A 17800-nucleotide genomic window follows, 5' to 3' on the forward strand; every position below is an offset into this window, starting at 1 on the left:
AAAATACACTACTACGCAGCACGCACATGCCACTGAAGGCCCCCAGGGAGAAATGGACCAAGATGGTTTCCATGCACAGCTGTCAGCTGCTGATTCTCATGTAATACGACTGGCTTATAGAGCAGATGTTGCAATCAGGGCTGAAATATAGACTGTTTAAGAAATACTGCCTTTAACAGGCCTTTAAAGAAGATGTGCAACAGAAGACGTCTCCATGTGGCCTTATGTCTCCTACAGGGCAAGTGTGTAAGCTGGGCAGGAATGAGGGATTAACAGAATGACCACCTAACACCGAGGACTTTGTAAAACCCCCTGCAAGCCTCAGGAAATTGCCCGACTATTGATGGGTTAGAAAGTGACTGGCAGAGAATCAGAACCAACAAAGTTGCGTCTGCCAAGAGAACTGTTGCTGGCAGTCGTCAGGTTTAATACAAGAGAACAAAGAACAAAGGGCATGGCCCTGCGGAACTGTGAGCAGGGTCCTGTGGTACTGTGAGCAGGGTCCTGTGGTAATATTAAGTCATTATTAGATTCACCACAACACGTGGCTTCGATCCGATCAAAGAACCACTATGCAAATACAAAACGCAGGAAAAAAAAAGAGCATAATTTCTAACCGAATTCCTACAGATGCGTCTGTAAGCTTCACCGACTTAACCTGGGTTTCAAGCTGTTCATTACATCTGTAGGTCAATCAGTGACTAAATGTTGGTGCGTCGGTCTGATGTGAGCGGGCAATGCGACAGCAACAAGGGAATCGTGGGGTACTAAATTATTTGCCGAGCTTGCAAAAACTGGCCATAGTTGGAAAGTGAGTCGTGATGGAAGGGCTCATCTTGAAGGGCTCTTCCTGTTTGGTAGGAAACAGCTAAACTTTCACACAAGCGTTTTCTTAAAAACTAGAGAACGGGAATCTTTGGCCACTTCCATATTTGACCGATGATGAATCTGGTGACGGAGGACTGATGCTGGGAGAATTCCTGGCGTGCTTCTCTCAACTCTGGACTTTCGCTACCCTGTGAAGCGTTTTGAAACCGATGGGTTGAGACACAAAAGGAGGGGAGAACAAATGCAGTTCCTCCTGTTTTGTGTCGGAGCCGGGGATCGAGATTAAGTCACCTTATAACTCTCTCTTCCCCTTATGCAAGTTTCCTGTGGCGACAGCGCTGCTGCGGGAGCGATGCCTTCGCCGTGCGTGGTAAAGAACGTGCGCGTGTCTGCAGCAAGTGTGATCTTGGTGCCAAGAGCAAAAAGGCACAAAGGCGGTAGTGTGGATTCACTGGCAGCTGAGAAGACAGGGCCCTTGTTGATATTTAGGTTTGGCCCGTTGCGATCAGCACCAGTAGCCCCGCCCACTTTCAATGGAAGCAATAAAGCCGTTTGCACAGTTTAGGAAGGGTTCGTTGTCTTTTATATATTAACATATTAAAGAAATACCTTTATAATGACAGCATACATTCCAAAACTCCGTCTTCGAGCCGACGACAGTACGCCGCAACGTGAAACCGAGTTTTGTCACCCAGTGGTTCTGAGCCTTCGTCTAATTTATAGAGGATTTTCCCCAAAGCTCCAGGCGTGTCATTTACTGAAAATTGGATACAGGCTTGTGATTCTGGGGGGAAAAATTAATGCTCCGGAGACAACTACTGTACAGTTTGTTGTTGTGATTCAGCAGAAAGTTACAAGATGCTCCAGGAGCCATAGAGGACACTGGAAAGGGTAGAAGTTCGTCCTATCAAGAGATCTATAATGGGATGACTCTCAGGTCTCCGCATCAGTCGGATCTGTTGAATAAATCAATATCTGACCTCACGGTGATGCTCCGGCTGATGAATATCAAGCGCGCACTTGCCTTTAATCTCAACTTTAACGACAAAGGCGAACGCTGGACGTCACGAGGCTTCGGATCAATGTCCACCTGGAGAACACCGCTGGGCTTGAGTGCGACCCTGAGATTTCTCTCAGCCCCCGGAACCTAAAGCGGGGGCCCCCTCCGACGTGGCTCAAAACACGCGCAGGCCTGATGGGACCACATATTGTCGCAGAAGTCAGCGAAAAGCAAAATAACAAATGAGGGACACAATAAAAACAAAACACGCTCCTCATTTTCTGATCCTTCACGTCTCCAACCCTCCCTCCTACTGTCCTCACCCGCCTACAGACAGCAGCGCGTCCCCGGGATGCCGCCTGTTCTTCTTGGCTCCATGTTAAAAAATGTGTCAATCCAGAGTGGAGTGCAGAGCCCCACCCCCACCCCCCTCACACGGAGCAAACATAAACAGCTTGCGTGAACATGTGTACACTTGAGAATGCACACATGCATGCACAGAAACACACATCTGCCTGTATGGGTGGGTTTGAAAGACAGGGACAGTGTCTCCTACAACAGATGGCTGCAGGGCCTCGGGCAAAGAGCAAGTATGGACGGCAAAACCACAACTGCTGCCAAAGCAGAGAGGACCGAGATGGAAAAGGACCAAAACCTCCTTCACGGAAGCAAAGTAGAAGCAAATTACAAGCGAGACTGATGACTATCAGTCAAACTGTAAACTTTATGAATTATTTTCTGCCCCTGCAGCTACAGTTAGATGCTGCTGTGCTGCAACTTATTTACAGAGGCAAAATATAAAAGAAATAGTTTGCTCAGCAAAAAAAGGTCAATATCCTCCTACGACTGCTATAAAAAGACAAGGGCATAGGGAAGCTGAGCGTCATGGTCAGCAGCGTGATAACTGACAGGCGGCAAAAATATCCAGTGCATTTTTACTCTTTACTTCATGTTCTGCAGTTTCAATCCAAATTTCTGGTTGGGGAAAAAAGGCTTTAAAAGCACGCGCACACACACCTCTACATTTATTATTCACCGAGTTTCCAAAATCCTATAAATGTTGAGTTTTTAGATGATCGTCTGAGGAGAGAAATGTCGGATTTTCAATCTGAATATTTCAATAGGATTAAGAAAGAAGAGAATTTAGCAGGCCGACGACAGCCTGAGGAGCACTAATCACAGACCCGCCGGATGGATTTAATCCATAATTGATGCTGATTTTTGGACCGTTTGTGATGACAGATCATCAAGCCAAAGAGACCTGAACATCTGTTGGGTTTTGAAACGTGCCCTTAACATCTGGAAGAGGCTTCAACAGTCACACTGCTGCTACAAGATCCAAATTAACTCTGAAACTCTAAAAGATTTTTACCTCCGCCAAAGCAGGACAGCTCAGATATGGCCTCACTCCCCTTTCACTTAGTCTAAGCTGTGATCGGGCATTTGTGGAGGTCAAGTTTAGGGTTGCATTGCACGACCTCCGGCGCTGCTACTGCTGCCACTCAGGTCAGAGAAAAAGGGCCCGTCCTGAAAGACAAGCCCTCGGGCTTCAGGGGCACAGACGCAAACAGGAGCAGATTTTCTGTATCTGAAGCAGCAACATGATGGAACCCGCGGAAGGCCCCGATCACCCACGCAGATATTCAACCTGTAGAAAAAAAACAGATCATGCAGTACTCAAAGGCTTCTTCAGAGGTATGAAGCTGCTCACAGCTTTGTTCAGGGGGAAACGGACAGTAACGTGACATGTTTTGCTGCGCTGCTCTGCTCCTTTGTGGGTGTGTTCTTCGCATTTCCTATATTTAATGCATTATTACTATTATTTTTCAGTGTCAGCATATGAGGATTTCAAATGTCTCTTTGTAAAAAGAGTAAAAATGTCTGGCCTGAAACCATGAGGTTTAGGTAAAGGGGTAAAGGTTTGGGGAGGGGGAGGGGGGCTTCCTCTGTGGAATGATTCTTCTATGCAATAATAAGTTACCATTGATTATCCAATTTCCACAGAGGAAACGGTGAAACAGCAATGATGGAGATGCACGGTTACTGGTTTGGGCGTGTTTTCAGTCGTGCTGCTGTAAACACATTTAGAGAGCAGGTATTTGTGATGCGAGTCCGTTTTCAGGTTCCACCCTGCTTCCATGCTTCCAAAAGATGCCTCCAGCACTTCCCGGATGCCAGCGAGATCCCCCAGATGTTTAAACTAAACGTGGTTCCATATCAGCTCTGGTGACCGTAGCGCTTCCGTGTATGAGGTCAGCTGCTATAGGGAGGGATTTCTGCAGTCGTACACAATAGATTGCAGGTTGTCGCCTCACAAACGTGCCGCACACATGCACACTTCCTGTTCCGCGTCATTTAGTCGACCTGCTTTTGGCAAAAAAACATTTTAAGACGGATGTAACACATCCTCTAGTGCCTGCAATCAGCTGCCTGCTACTTTAGCCAGAGCATTCACACTATATAAGTGTAAGATGTGACAGATTCCGAGGCACTTTAACTAAAAAAATATCACCCCCCCCCCCCCACCCCCCACACACACACAAACACACACACACACACACACACACACACACACACACACACACACACACACACACAGGACAGGCCTCTTGAAAACAATCAATATTTCAGCTTTAGTCTGGCTTTAAGCAGCAACTCAAAGCTGGAAGCTGTGTTTCTCCCCGACCGCCATAGTCTGCACTCACCGCTGATAAAAGATTAAAAAAAATAAAAATAGAACTAACAATGTAATGCAAATTAAAAAAAAATGTTTTCCGATCCTAGTAAGAGGCCCCAACAACAGGCAAATATTAATGCTGGTAGGGCCACAGTTGGAGGTATGTGCTGCATGACAGACACACACAGGTAACAGGAAAAGCTCTGGTGATGCATTATACATGCCTCCATTACAAGACGGCCGCCTCCCCGAGACACACACTCGCTAACCTTTGTACTTTGGCATGCACGTGCATATTTGGACATACTGGCACACACAAGACTGGAAGATGGAGGAAATGTTCAATTAATTATAGATAAATGGTGCATAAAAATATCAGGAGTGTGCTTCAGAAGTAGCCTGGTCGGAAGAATCCTGCACATTATATCAAGCGGAACAGACACAAGCAAGAAATGTTAGCATCTACCAACTCCTAGTTAAAAAGAAGATTAAAGATTTTTTTTAAAAAAGCATTTCCACTCGGGGAAAACTCAGTAGTCAACAATAACATTAACTATCCGTAAAAAAGTTTAACGTTTAAAAGTTTAAACAGCCCTGATTTATTGGTTTGAGCACCTTTGTTTGGACATGGCAGCCCACAGAGTCCCCAGCCTTCCAGTCTGGACAAGGATAATTACTCTCAACTGAAAGGCCATCGATCAAAGAGGAGACGAGGCAATGTAGGCTGCCTGTGTCAACCGGCTGCTGCACACTCATAAAAGTCACGGGCCGACTCGGCCTTGAAGCCTGCAGACATGAAAGGTCCGTCTAAACCGATGCGACCAAACCCTGGTATAATCAGAAGACGGTAAATTAAACTATATTTCAGATTAAGCACTTTTAATTGATGGTTATTGAGCTCAAGGCTCAACCCTTGCTTCTGACAATAGGTGCCCCTTAAAAAATAAACGACGATAGCTTCATCATGTTATAACATGATGGTGAAATGATCACATCTGGAATATGAAAGAAACAGTCAAAAACGACTGCAATTATACACCGGAAAACTGCCAGGAAGTTTATTCTATCTCTGTGGTGTTATAGCAACCGAGTCTTGCAAGTTGGAGGAAAAACGTACAGGAAATGAGAAGAGGAGGGGTAAAAAGGGAGGTTTTTGTCAACGGTTCACACATTTTCATTCCAGCATACAAGCCGAGACTTGCCATCGCCGAGCAAGAGCTGAAGGCCAAATGATGGAAGCGAATCCATTGATTTGAGTGATTTTAATAAGCCTGACGTTTGATAATTTTGGCCAGATCGCGTTGCAAATTGTCGGGTTGCCTGCCGTGGACAATCTCTGCAATCTCCAGACATTCCACCATGACAGTAAATGCCCCGCTAAAAAGGTCGGCCGAGTGTATCGGCGCATTCTGCTTATACAACCACTCTGCCAGGGTTGTTACCTGTTCTTACAGCGGAAGAGCCAAATGCAAACCTATGAATTAATAAAGAGGTGTATCTGTCTGTAACCACGGAGACCAGAGGTTGGGAGAGGGCAGACGCCCAAACCAACCCCGACACTGTTGCCAGGGACCTGCGATATTGCTTTGAACAGAGGCACAACTGCTACGCTAAAAACGAGCCAGAAGCTTGATGCAAATGTAGCGTCACGGCAGCAGCCTGAAACTGTTTAGCACGGAGGTGAAAAGGTACAGATATGGAAGAAGAAACCCTGAAGTGGCCCACAGTTACCTTGACTCTGTAAAGGTCAATGGTGGGACGTGAAAAATGGTAGGCCGCGCATCGGATGGTTCCTGTCAGAAAGAGTTTCGGCTTGAATGTTTTCTGATGTTAAAACTATTTTTTCCTGATGCCTTCACTTCCTCGATCATTGATGTAATAGTTACGGCTTTATAATCATAGTTATTCATAGTTATGCCACCTTCTCCCACAGTGACCGATCCTGACAAAAGACTAAAAATAAACTCGAGTTCAATTGAGCAACTCAAACAGAAAATGTCATTGGACTCAGGTCCATGTCTGGGTGATAGTTCACAAAAACTGTTACTCAGAATAATTGTGTAAATGTGTGCAGACGGTAACTTTTGCCTTTGTCTACCAGCAGGCAGCAACACCCCATCTTGAGTCTCTATATGATTCATAATTTTACTAGAATCCAGACCAATGTGCATCACATAATCAGCAGTGAGCTCTATACAGGAAGTGAGAAGAGCTGAGTTTCTGTCCGTCTACAGAGAGAACGACACTTGTTCCAGTTATATAATCCAATAAAGTTGAGTTGACAGCACATTCATATATTTATATAAATATTTCATATATCGCAAATACAGGGGGGTCCATTTTTGGGCCGCCTCTGCTGCAACAGGTGAGAAACACTTGTTACCGGACCTTTTTACGGGCGGCACGACTGTGCCACAGTCTTACAGCCCAAATAGAACCCGTCTGGCAGCACGGCCGTGCAGCTTTACAGCTCTGTAAACTAATGCGTACGCTTGACTGGCATTCCGCCATACACAATAATGCTGCGTTTTGTGGCAGGCACATTTTCTGTTACTCATTAATGTTGTGCATTCCCAGGTCAAACCCTGGACACACACACACACGGGTATATTACCTTAGCGTGTTTGGGTTGTTTATTCCCAAATCTGTCCCCTGTTACTCTGATACAGTCTGTACTTCAGTACAAATTCCAAGGCATTTCACTTTACCTTGGACTTTTCAATGATAATCTTTCCACAGCTCGCTTTAGGAAATCTTTATGCACTCATCTATTACCCAACTGCACTTCTCCTCTGCAGGGTCACGGGGGGCGGGGCCAGTCCTAGCAAGAGCCAAAGTACAATTACCAAATAAACCTGCTGAAACGGACGAACGTTCCCACCTTTCTCAGGCGGATCCGTCTCTACGTCAGCCCTAAATGAATCCGCAGCTACTATACACACTAACCTCAGCTCAACTTTCTCTGTGTGCCGTCTCTGTGTGAATGTGATGTGTGTGTCGGGGGCGAGTACACCGCAGGAATACGGAGTGCTACCACGCTCACAGTGAGCTCTTTGTGTGCACGCACCGTCCCCGAACCAGCATGTCTGCCAAAGGCTTGTTGAAGCTTTGCTTTCCTTTTGTTTATCCTGCTTCCTTTCAGGTTCTTCACCCTGCAGCTGACCAGAAGGACGGCCCTGTGCGCCGGGGGGGGGGGGGGGGGGGGGGGGGGGGCAAAACGGACAAGACAGACAGACAGCTGCTCTGTGAAATGAGACTAGATGACATTCCTGTGATCACTATACCAACAGACGTCCGTGTAGGTTCTCCTTCATCCAAAAACCTTTCCAGAACTGAAGGAGAAGAGGCGGAACGTCTTCAGGAACCTTAACCAGGTCCAGTGGTTCAAGCTTTGGACCTACTAACCGATACGCTCACATTAAAACGCCCTCTTTGGTGAGAGTGCAGCTCCTTCCCTTCATCACTGACCAACATTTGGATGGTTGGCACTAGAAAAAGAAGAGTGTGTCACTTCCTCACTGATGCAGGGCACAAGCTATACGGAAGAAACATGGGGAACTACATTCTGACGGAGTTGCATCCTTTACAGCCCACACCAACCAATCGTGTCCAGAATTACAACCTGTGGGAGGTTAAAACAAAGAAGCGATGGCTTCAGTGAGCCTCTATGGCCGATACCTCATCAGGCCACGTCTCTGAACATACTGAAGCAGGAGCGCTCTCGCTGCCTCCATGTTTTAACATCACGTGCACGTGGGTGATACAGCTGGTCTGGAGTCTGCCACAAAGGCACCGAACCATTGCCACATTTACCATGTGGATAATGGTAATGTACGACTTTGTCTGCTTGCTTTGCTCCTCTCCATCAAGCTGGGGGGTCCTGGGACAGGTTCCCTCCCGTTAGGGGGTCTTCGCCCCATCATTGCCTTCGGTGCTTGTTCCGGTGGCTCATGTTCTGGCTTCAGACAACGTATCTGATTCTGTTTCTTGAGCGTCTCTCAGGGTTGTCGGAGAGACCAAACCAAGCATTAATGAAACTGTTAAAAACGGACAAAGGAACTCAGGTGAGACATGTTTCTTCCCAAAACAACGGTCGCCATCATTCCCCTCAGCCGCTTATAATGCCAAAACAGATCTGTTTGCTTTCAAAACACACTGGGCTCCAGTGATAATTTCCATAGTAACCAGAGAGCTGAAACCCTAAGCTAACTGTGCCTGTCCGCACGTCAACGGTTGCAGCTCACTGAAAGGACCGAGGCTCATCCGTCACCAAACCGTGTAAATTATTTCATTAACACGATCGCTGCGGCTGACATGATTCGACACGCGGCGATAGAAACCTGGGTGGATCCGGGATGAGACGTATAGGTTATATACGTCAGATATGGCTTTATGGTAGCGTGTATGCGACTGTTGGCGCTTGTCCCTTATTTAAACAAGCCGACTTCACTGCATGAACAAAGCATTGAAGTTATTTTCCAGGAGGAAACTGCCCAGTGTAACAAGTCATCTGCTGTAAAGGCCAAATGGCAACACGAGGAAGAGTTAACTTGCTCAACGGCGCAGGTTAAATACAAGCAGCGTAGTTGTTTAACTGTCCGGGCCAAATGTAGGCCTTTAGCTCTTTAGCTCTTTTTTTAAAGAAATCCTTTATCATTTGAGGATAGAGGAGAAATCCTGGTTACTAATTTAGACACAAATGACAGTTTGACTACAAGTATAGTGGGAAATCATTCAAAAAAAGTTGGAAAAATGAAAAATATATTAAATTAATCCAACATTGATACATTTTTTGTCATAATTAAACTAAAATGGCAATAACTTCAAACGTAAATCAATCAGTGTAATAAAAAACTGCTACTACCTTCTTCCGAGGGTAAAATTTATGATTTATAACAGAAATAGCTACACGGTGCCCCAGTCAGCTGATTATAGCACTGTTTTATAGTCACACCACCTTCTTACAACCGGGCTTCCATTTTAAAGTCCACTGGCCTTCTCTCCTAATTGGAACAGAGCTGTGACAGGTCCCAGTTTGGCTGGTGTTGCTAACAAAGGTTGAATTTGACAGGCTAATATGGATAGTTTGTCGCCAGATCAATACAGTTTTAAGGATATTTTATGAAGCCAATGCTTTGTCTTAATATATTAGAAGGTTCCACTTGCAAAAGTAACAAAACATAATGAAAACTATTCTGTGTTACGCAATGATTAGCATTTCCGAAAGGGCAAAAACCTTCAATCAGCAATGCTACACTGATGCGGGGCTGGTGTTCAGACACATACGAGAAAAGTGGACAAAAATAAAACCCTGCTGTGCGAATATGCCGACGCTGAGATTCACAGCCGCCCAGCGTAAACATCCAGCTCGGTCCGATATTTAGCGTAAACAGGCTTGAGACGGTCATTACTTTTCTGCCCTTTCATTTCCTTCCCGTTGCATGCGAAAGGTCGCGGTTTGATCCTCAAACGAAAGTCACAGCTCCTGTCCTCGTGCTGCGTTACCGATACTGAACGCTCTTCTCTGTTGCACCGTAACCTTCAGCAAACTTCTGACAGACCGGTGCTTGGAAATCAATAAGTCCCCGAGAACAAACGTTTCTGTTGCGCCAGAGAAAAAGTTGGGTGTATAAATTATACCTTCAATGACAAAGCCAACTTTAACTTCTTTTAAAACTAATCTTTATTTATATATACTGGCACCTTCCTCCCCGTCAGCAACCTTATAGGACTGGTTTAAATCGGGGGTTAGCATGACATGACTTGTGGTGTAATGGTTTGTCTGACCTGGAGAAACACTTTCAGGTATAAAGATCATCAGGGTGGGGTCAGGGGGTGGGGGGTGGGGGTGATCAGCACTCAGAATGCAGACAGAGGCTGTTAACGCTGAAACAACCGCTGAAACAAAAGGACCATAACCAAATAGACTGATGGAACACTGAGTGGATGGATTGTTTGTGTTGGACTGGCGGCAGCGCCGACAAATAGCTCATGCTGGATGTGTGGCGCAACCCTGCTCACTTCCTGCCTTGCAGGAAACAGGCAGCACAGCGCTCACCCTGCCCTTCCTGTTCCTAATGTCTGCACATACACACAGATGACACACTCCCCCCTTCTTCAATCACTCTGCGGTAGCTCTTCTCAGCAACAACCCATTTTAGGGACCATCGCGCTGCCCTTAGGAGCTTCAGAATGACTTTTTAATATCTGAGACAGAAGAGGTTTGCAAGCACTCTTCCAAAGACTTTAAGGATAGATGAAGCTGGGGGGGGGGGGGGGGGGTTGTCGTCGCCACTCCTCATTTCCTTAAAGTCTTAATTCAGATCCGAGTGGCCTTGGCTGACCACAGAAGTGCTAAGAATGGCCATTTGCTGGCCATTCAATACCATCTGCGCCACAAAAAACTGAACCAAAAAGTGAAAACGCGCCGAATTTATCTGGCAGATCTGATACTCCTGCCCAAGCCTCAAGTGTCAAAATGCTGAAAAAGGAAATTAAGCTTCTGCGACCGACAGCTGTTGCAGACAGGATCGTGTTAAGCCGCAAAAGAGTGAAGGGGCGGACTTCTGCTTTTTGCTCAGCTCACATTTGAGACCAGACTCACCAGTAAACCAAAAAGGAAGGACGGCAGCTTAAAAGTGACTGAGATACGCAGCACGTTGGTTCGTTCTCTGGAGGGGCTACAGCTAAAGCGAGCGTGCTTACATAACAGAGGGAAGAAGTCACCAGTGGAGTGGTGCTCCTCCTCTCCTGTTGTCAGAATGTCTCCCTACAGCTGTCCGTTCCCTTCTGCCTCACTGGGCCGCCTGTCAACGTGCACCACGTTAACTCAACACTCCCGAGACATCGTTATCACCTCTGTTCAAGCCCCCCTCTCCAGCGTTCCGTCCGCCATTGCAGATTCCACATAAGAAAAATGAGGCTCCATCAACCGTGCAAATAGTTACTAAAGTTACAAACATGAGCTGTAAAGAATTGTAATTTTAAGTTTTGCTGGCCTTTGGAGCTTTTTTCCTCCCAGAAACATTCCTGAACACACTGTAAGGTTTAGGAAAGCGTGTTCCAATAACTTAGCTGTGCATTCAAATGAACCCTTATATCACGCCTGAAGGCACAGTTTCAGTCACACGCCCCATCCAGAGCGCGCAGCTCCCTCGGAGTTTAACATAAATAGTCAGCAGCGACCCCCGGCCCCACCCTCTCTCTGTTCTCCTACTCAGTATTCCCTGGCTAAAAAGAGCCTCGGTGTGGGAGCGTACCAAACTGAGGCCCCACAAAAAAAAAAAAACCCACATAATTACAAATCACAATAAAGCCTTCAGTTCGCTGGTGCTGCCAGAGGCTCAGCTGCAACCTACTCTGCCCCAACTCTGAGCTTTAGCTGAGAACCCCCCCCCCCAACCCATGCCCTTCAATGTCCCTGCCCTCTCATAGCTATAAATCCTACCTATTCCCTGCTCTCCTCTTCACCCAACACTTAAACACGTCCCGTGTGGCTAAACACCAACACTATGCCCTGCTAAAGCTAAAGCTAAAGCTAAAGCTAAAGCCAAGCTTTTTCTCCCGAGTTACTGTGATCGCACCAAGGTTTGGCCTCTGCGGCAGAGAGAATTCTTAATAAACGGGATCAGACTATCATATGCTCCACTTATTAGTTTTCCTAACCTCCGGCTCACCAACATTCAACTAATGCTCCACAAATGGAGGGCGCACAGCCACCTCCAGCCATTGGCACAGTTGCTGCACGATGAGTTATTTAAGTGGAACTGCGCTAATGTAAAAACCCAAGCCCAGATTAAAATATCATTGAGAAATATATGTCAATGTGACCATTAGCATGCAGGCATTCGCGCACATAGGAAAAAACAAAACAAACACCGGCTCCAAAGTGAAGATTTTGTTCTCCTGATTACATTTTGCCCGCTAAAGATGTTTTAATCGTCTGAAGATCAAATCCGGGGCTCAGCTGCACGCAGGGGGAGACAAAAGCAGCTTTGCAAGGAGAGGAGCTCGATCTGGAGGAGAGGGAAGGGATGCTGCGAGACGTTTGCGCCGATTTTGTGACTTACTTAGCTGGAATGCAGCCAATCTGACAAAAATCTAAAACAAATCATTGTATTGATTTAGAGCGTAGCTTCCCTGAGGGGTTCCCACAGCTGATTAGTCCGTATTTCTGGCTAATGAATTTGATGTAACGTAAACAAGGAGGATTCGGAGGTCAAGTGCTTAGTGATCCCATTGTTGGTCTTTTTCGTATTATTGTTCCCTACTGAGAACCTTTAAAAGATTATAAATTGATTACAGAGGGAGAATCGTAGCTGAATGCCAGTTTAAATGTCAGTCTGCTTCTCAAATGCCACATTGTGCACCGGGAAAACTCATGACAGTCAAAAGCAGGGAAATTAATGAGACGTACCCCCCCCCACTATCTCCCAACTCTTGGGGTTTTTTTGTAGTGGAAAAACGGTGGTAGTGACCGCATTACACGTGTAATAAAGATGAGTTATAACCGCTCCCGCACTTTAAAGTCGAGGCACGCCACAAATATCCAATTAACGGGGATGAAACGTGTCAATCGCGATTTGCTCCTGGCCGTGAAGTCTGCCACTTTCGCTGTCAGGTTCACACAGCGAGGCACAAGAACCGCCGATGCCGGAGGGAGATCCGGAGAAGAGCGGCGGGGGACAATGGAGAGACGACGGCTGCTTTCCCGGGCTGTTCGATCTGCTCATAGAATAACTCTTTTCAGGAACAGCGGCTGGTGAACGAGGTTCGGGCCCAGAGAAAGGACACAGGATGGGTGTGCTGCCTTCCTCGGCCAGCCGAACAAAAGCAATGCATGTTTCTCTTTCAGCAAAAGGAAGGAAAGATATAAATCACAGAAAGTTAATAAACACGGTCAGAAAGGTGTAAATGAGCTGGGGGCAGAGAACATATTTCTGTGGGGTTCCTGGGGCGTATTTCTGAGAATTTATTAGGTTTGGAAAAGAATCACAGCTTAAATAAACCCAAAAACAGGTGAGTCGATAGGGAGAAATCCATTTCGCCTAATGTGAAAAGGTGCCAATTTAAATAAATAAATCCAGATGACAAACACCGGTTAAGTTTATGGCTTTGTCCAGCTGTCACGTGGCCGCGCACCAAATTGACTTTTCACTACAGCCTTAACAGCTGTCACAACAAAGTCACTCTGGGCTCTGTGGGGGGCACATACCTTTACCCAGCTCGCCATCTGAACCATTCCCACCATCTGTCACCTTTACTGCCCCCCTGCCGCTCTAGTTTTGGTAGCCACCTCGGCTGGTGCCTTTTCCCCGCAGGCTGCGGCTCGCGGGAGTCACGAGGAGCAGCAGAAAATGTTTCGCGTGACAGCTCGGAGAAGGTGTCTGACACAGCTAAATGTGGAAAACTCGAAGTGAAAAAAGAGAAGTGAAATGATGGAGGGAAGATTTAGGGAAGGTATGAGGCTCCTTCCACAGTCTTGCTGGTCGAGAGACGTCCCTGCTTATTTCCCCGGACAGCTTAATCACAGCATCGTCGCGTACAAGACGAGGAGATGCGGTCATTGTCGGCTCAGCCGCGACGTTAGGTCAACCACTCCTTACCAACGAGACAGCAGCTACGCCAAAGAGACCGACGGTATTCCAGTTTTACACATGGGCTCGGACGTGGAAACGTTTGGAAAACACCATCTCTGGTGATTCTGCACTGTCGCCCAGGCAGCCGCAGCATTTCAGCTACAGCTAACGTCCAATTGAATCCTTAATCTGAAACTACGTGGAAAATTGAAAGCCGAACATTTACTTTAGGTCCTTGTGTCAAGACCAGAAGAGTTGAGATACAAGTCATGGCCCCCACCTAAACACTGCTCACTCTAATGCAACCTGTTGTGTGTGTGTGTGTGTGTGTGTGTGTGCGCGTGCATGTGGACATTAATGAAGAGTCTAAGCAAATTCCACAACAGAGCTCCGATTCTTGGCAGTTTTTAAACCAGTCCATTCCCTGCAGCTGAATAGGAACTGCCTGAGCAGTGTGTGAGGGTTAAGCACTGGGGAAGAGCTTGTGTGTGTGTGTGTGTGGGGGGGGGGGGGGCATCAGTCTTTCCAGAGCAAAGAGGATAGTGCTGCCCTGTCCCTGCGGACTGTCTTCCAGACACGCACCGTGCAGGAGCGGGCTTTATCTCGGGGGCTCTCAGTAGTTGCAGGCTCTACAGTCCCTTCACATACACGCCCCCAGATGGGCGCGTCATACCGCTAATTAGGCCGCGCTGCTAAATGTTTAAGTGAACTTTTTTTATACTAATACCTTTCGGGCTAAAATGAGATGCAAAGCTGTCGGCGAGCAGCTGATCAGCAGTGATTTCGTGATGAGCTGTGAGAATGTGCCTTCCTGCCAGAGCTGAACCCGTCGAGCCGCTCACGCAGGTCGCTGAGGAATCCAGATTCGCCATCACCAGCCAAATGTAATTACACGTGCCAATAAAAACGCCGGTGCTGGCTTTAATAAAGTGGGAGGAGCTTAGGAAACTCGTCAGGGTGGCTCGTGACTTTAGGTTCTGATCTGCTGCCGAGCCTCTCGCAAGCTCTAAAAACACACAAATGTGGCATTTAAATATTACAGGATATAAGGGTTTAAGCTATTAAACTCTTAAAAAGAGTCCGCTGTGAGGTTTGACTTCCTCTGCGTGTTCTGCTTCACACACCCAGCGGCGAGAAGAGGAAACAAAAATAGGCCGAGGGTGAAAACCGGAGCCGTTCAGAAACTCAGTCCGAGATCTTTAATCACCTCCTGGCGAAAAGATAATAACAGGCAGGTCGGGCTGCTTCTCTGACCGCAGCATTGCAGAAGGGACAGGTCACGTCTCCCAGTCCAGTCTGCTTTAGCTTTTAGCAACGGCGTTGATACGACTTCACTGAGAACATTATGTGACCAAAAGTATTTGAGAGGTCAAAAGGAAACAGGTTTTTTTTTTACTTTCCTATGAGGTTTTAGCACGTTAACAGGTGTCGGTCACACGTACACAATAATGGCAACTTTCTTGTGGTTAGCATTTCAGCTAGGTTCATTGGGGAAAAAATTAACTTCCTCCAAGGGCTGGAGATAATTCTAGCTTGGAAATATTCACTGCACATTTTCCACACCAGGGCAAAAGCAACATCGTGCGGCTGCCTTCATTTTATGTAAATGAGCCCCTGCTTTGATGCTGGGGTATACAAGCCAGGGGCTACACGGTATGTGGGTCTTGCATTGTGCCAGTCTGACTATTACCACCACAGGCATTTCGGCAGTGCAATCTGAGCTAATTCAACGCTGAGCTAACGGAATAACTTAAGCCCAGCGCGCGCACTGCGAGGCATGCTTTGCATATCGCGTCGTAAAAGAACATTACCTGTACCGTCCTCGGTGGAACGCGTAGACTTAAAAATAGGCCGCGGCGCATGCGTTTTCTGAGAAAACTGATCTTTCCTGTCATAAAAGATAAATAAACTATTTCAGGAACATACGATGCCAACAGCTGCGGGCTGGAACTGATGAATTTCCAAACAAGTGCTGTCACGTTTAAAGTGCGCATATGTCAGAGATATTTCAGTGCATGAAAGAAAAACACATTTGGTGCCGCTTAGAGGCACATTATGTGCTGTATACGGCTTATATGTGCATTAAATTATTATAATTATTGGGTGTACGGCTGGACATATTTCGTAATTTTGAGTCGAGGAACTTTTCATTTAGGCCGACAGGAAGGAAGGAATGCAAAGAAAATTCAAGCGTGAGATGGGAGGATCCGAAGTGTCACTCAAACAGCAGATTCAGCAGGAGAGCCTTGAAGGAGAGCTCTAATGAAATCTTAAGGCTCAACAGTGTAAGATCCTCCGGGCTGCATTAACTAATGACTCTCCCTAGGGAAAGGCCAAATCTCCTATTTTAAAGAGAAACAACGCGGAAATACACCATCAAACACTTCGGTTCCTGTTAGCATGGAAGAATTTGGATCTATTTTCCAATTAAAACTGGGTTTTTCCTTTTTTTCTAGCCAAAGTGATGCCAGTTTGGAAGAGCAGGCTGCTTGTGGGTGGGGGGTATAACACCGCAAGAAGAATGCCACAAGGGTGTTGGCAATAAACCTGTTCATGGTGGAGGGGAAGTGAGAGTATTGGGGTTTTCTTGTGCAGCTTGCCTGCTTGACGGACTTGCTTGCCTGCTAGCATGACGCGAGTTTTAACGCACATTCGCAAACCTTCAGACCTCTCCTATAATTCATCTAAACCCACACACTCTGCACTGGATGGTAATTACTGATATGAAACCTGCAGTAGAGAGCAGAGCATGTAATTAGCCTTCTATCCAGGGGCGCAATTTAACAACTGGCTATTTCTTTAAAGAAACAGTTCACTCCCTGTATCAAACTGGTGATACCTAGCTGGTACAATGGAAGTAGACGGTCCCTGTCAGCAGCATTGAGCGCTGTGAAGATAAATATCTTCACAATTACTGTTATTATTATTCATTAAGATGTAATTTGATTTCCCCCCCCCCCCTCCTTCCAACATTTGCAGCACAACTGACACCAAAGTGCATCTGAGATTTCAGCTGCCGATGAGCAACAACAGTGGGTGTGATCGCTCTGCAGCCAACCGCGACAATGCGTAGGGTCCCAGACCAGTGGGGGAGAGAAGAATGAACATAGAACGTGTTCAAAATGGCACCAGACGTCAGTGTGGGCAGCAAACAGACGCGAACACCTTATCTACTCCCAACTCAGGGTCACAGCCCCACTGAGCTTTGAGCTGAACCGAGTTAAAATCCTCCAGGGGGATAAGGAAATGGTTAATTACCACAAAAATGTCAGCCTGCGATAAGGACAAGGAGAAAGAACCGAACAAAAATATATATTTCAGATTCTGATCCTCGATATCTAAAGCGAAAAAACAAATCCAAGTGTAAATCGGGGCTTTCGAGACTGCTGTTGATGAATGGAAACGACTCCGGGCTGCATAGAAAATAAAGGTTTAAAAGCAAAATGGAAGTAGAAGAACCAAGATGAAATAAATGTGCAGGAAGTGAGGGCAAAAAAAGTGTCAGAAAGACACCGGGTCAGTCAGTAAATCATCAAACCGGAGTTTTCTTGCTGCAGATTTGGTTGGAAAATGTCAGAAACGCACGAGTTGCCTCCCTGAACAGCAACTTGTTAGACACATTTTCAGAAAAACAGCTAATTGTCTTTATTGGGTTCGCTGATTAATGAATTAATTATTGCAGCTCTAAATTCCAGCTGCTGGGGCTTTCTGCCCCCC

At 46.4% G+C, this 17800-nt stretch overlaps 1 protein-coding gene across 1 annotated transcript in view; it reads right to left on the minus strand.

Annotated features, from left to right (window-relative positions):
• Positions 1-17800, minus strand: part of LOC101079922 (guanine nucleotide-binding protein G(i) subunit alpha-2-like) — a 28398-nt gene that overhangs the window by 9412 nt on the left and 1186 nt on the right. The gene's annotated exons all lie outside the window — the stretch shown is intronic.

The sequence above is a fragment of the Takifugu rubripes genome, chromosome 19 (genome assembly GCF_901000725.2).
Source record: "Takifugu rubripes chromosome 19, fTakRub1.2, whole genome shotgun sequence".
NCBI lineage: Eukaryota > Metazoa > Chordata > Actinopteri > Tetraodontiformes > Tetraodontidae > Takifugu > Takifugu rubripes.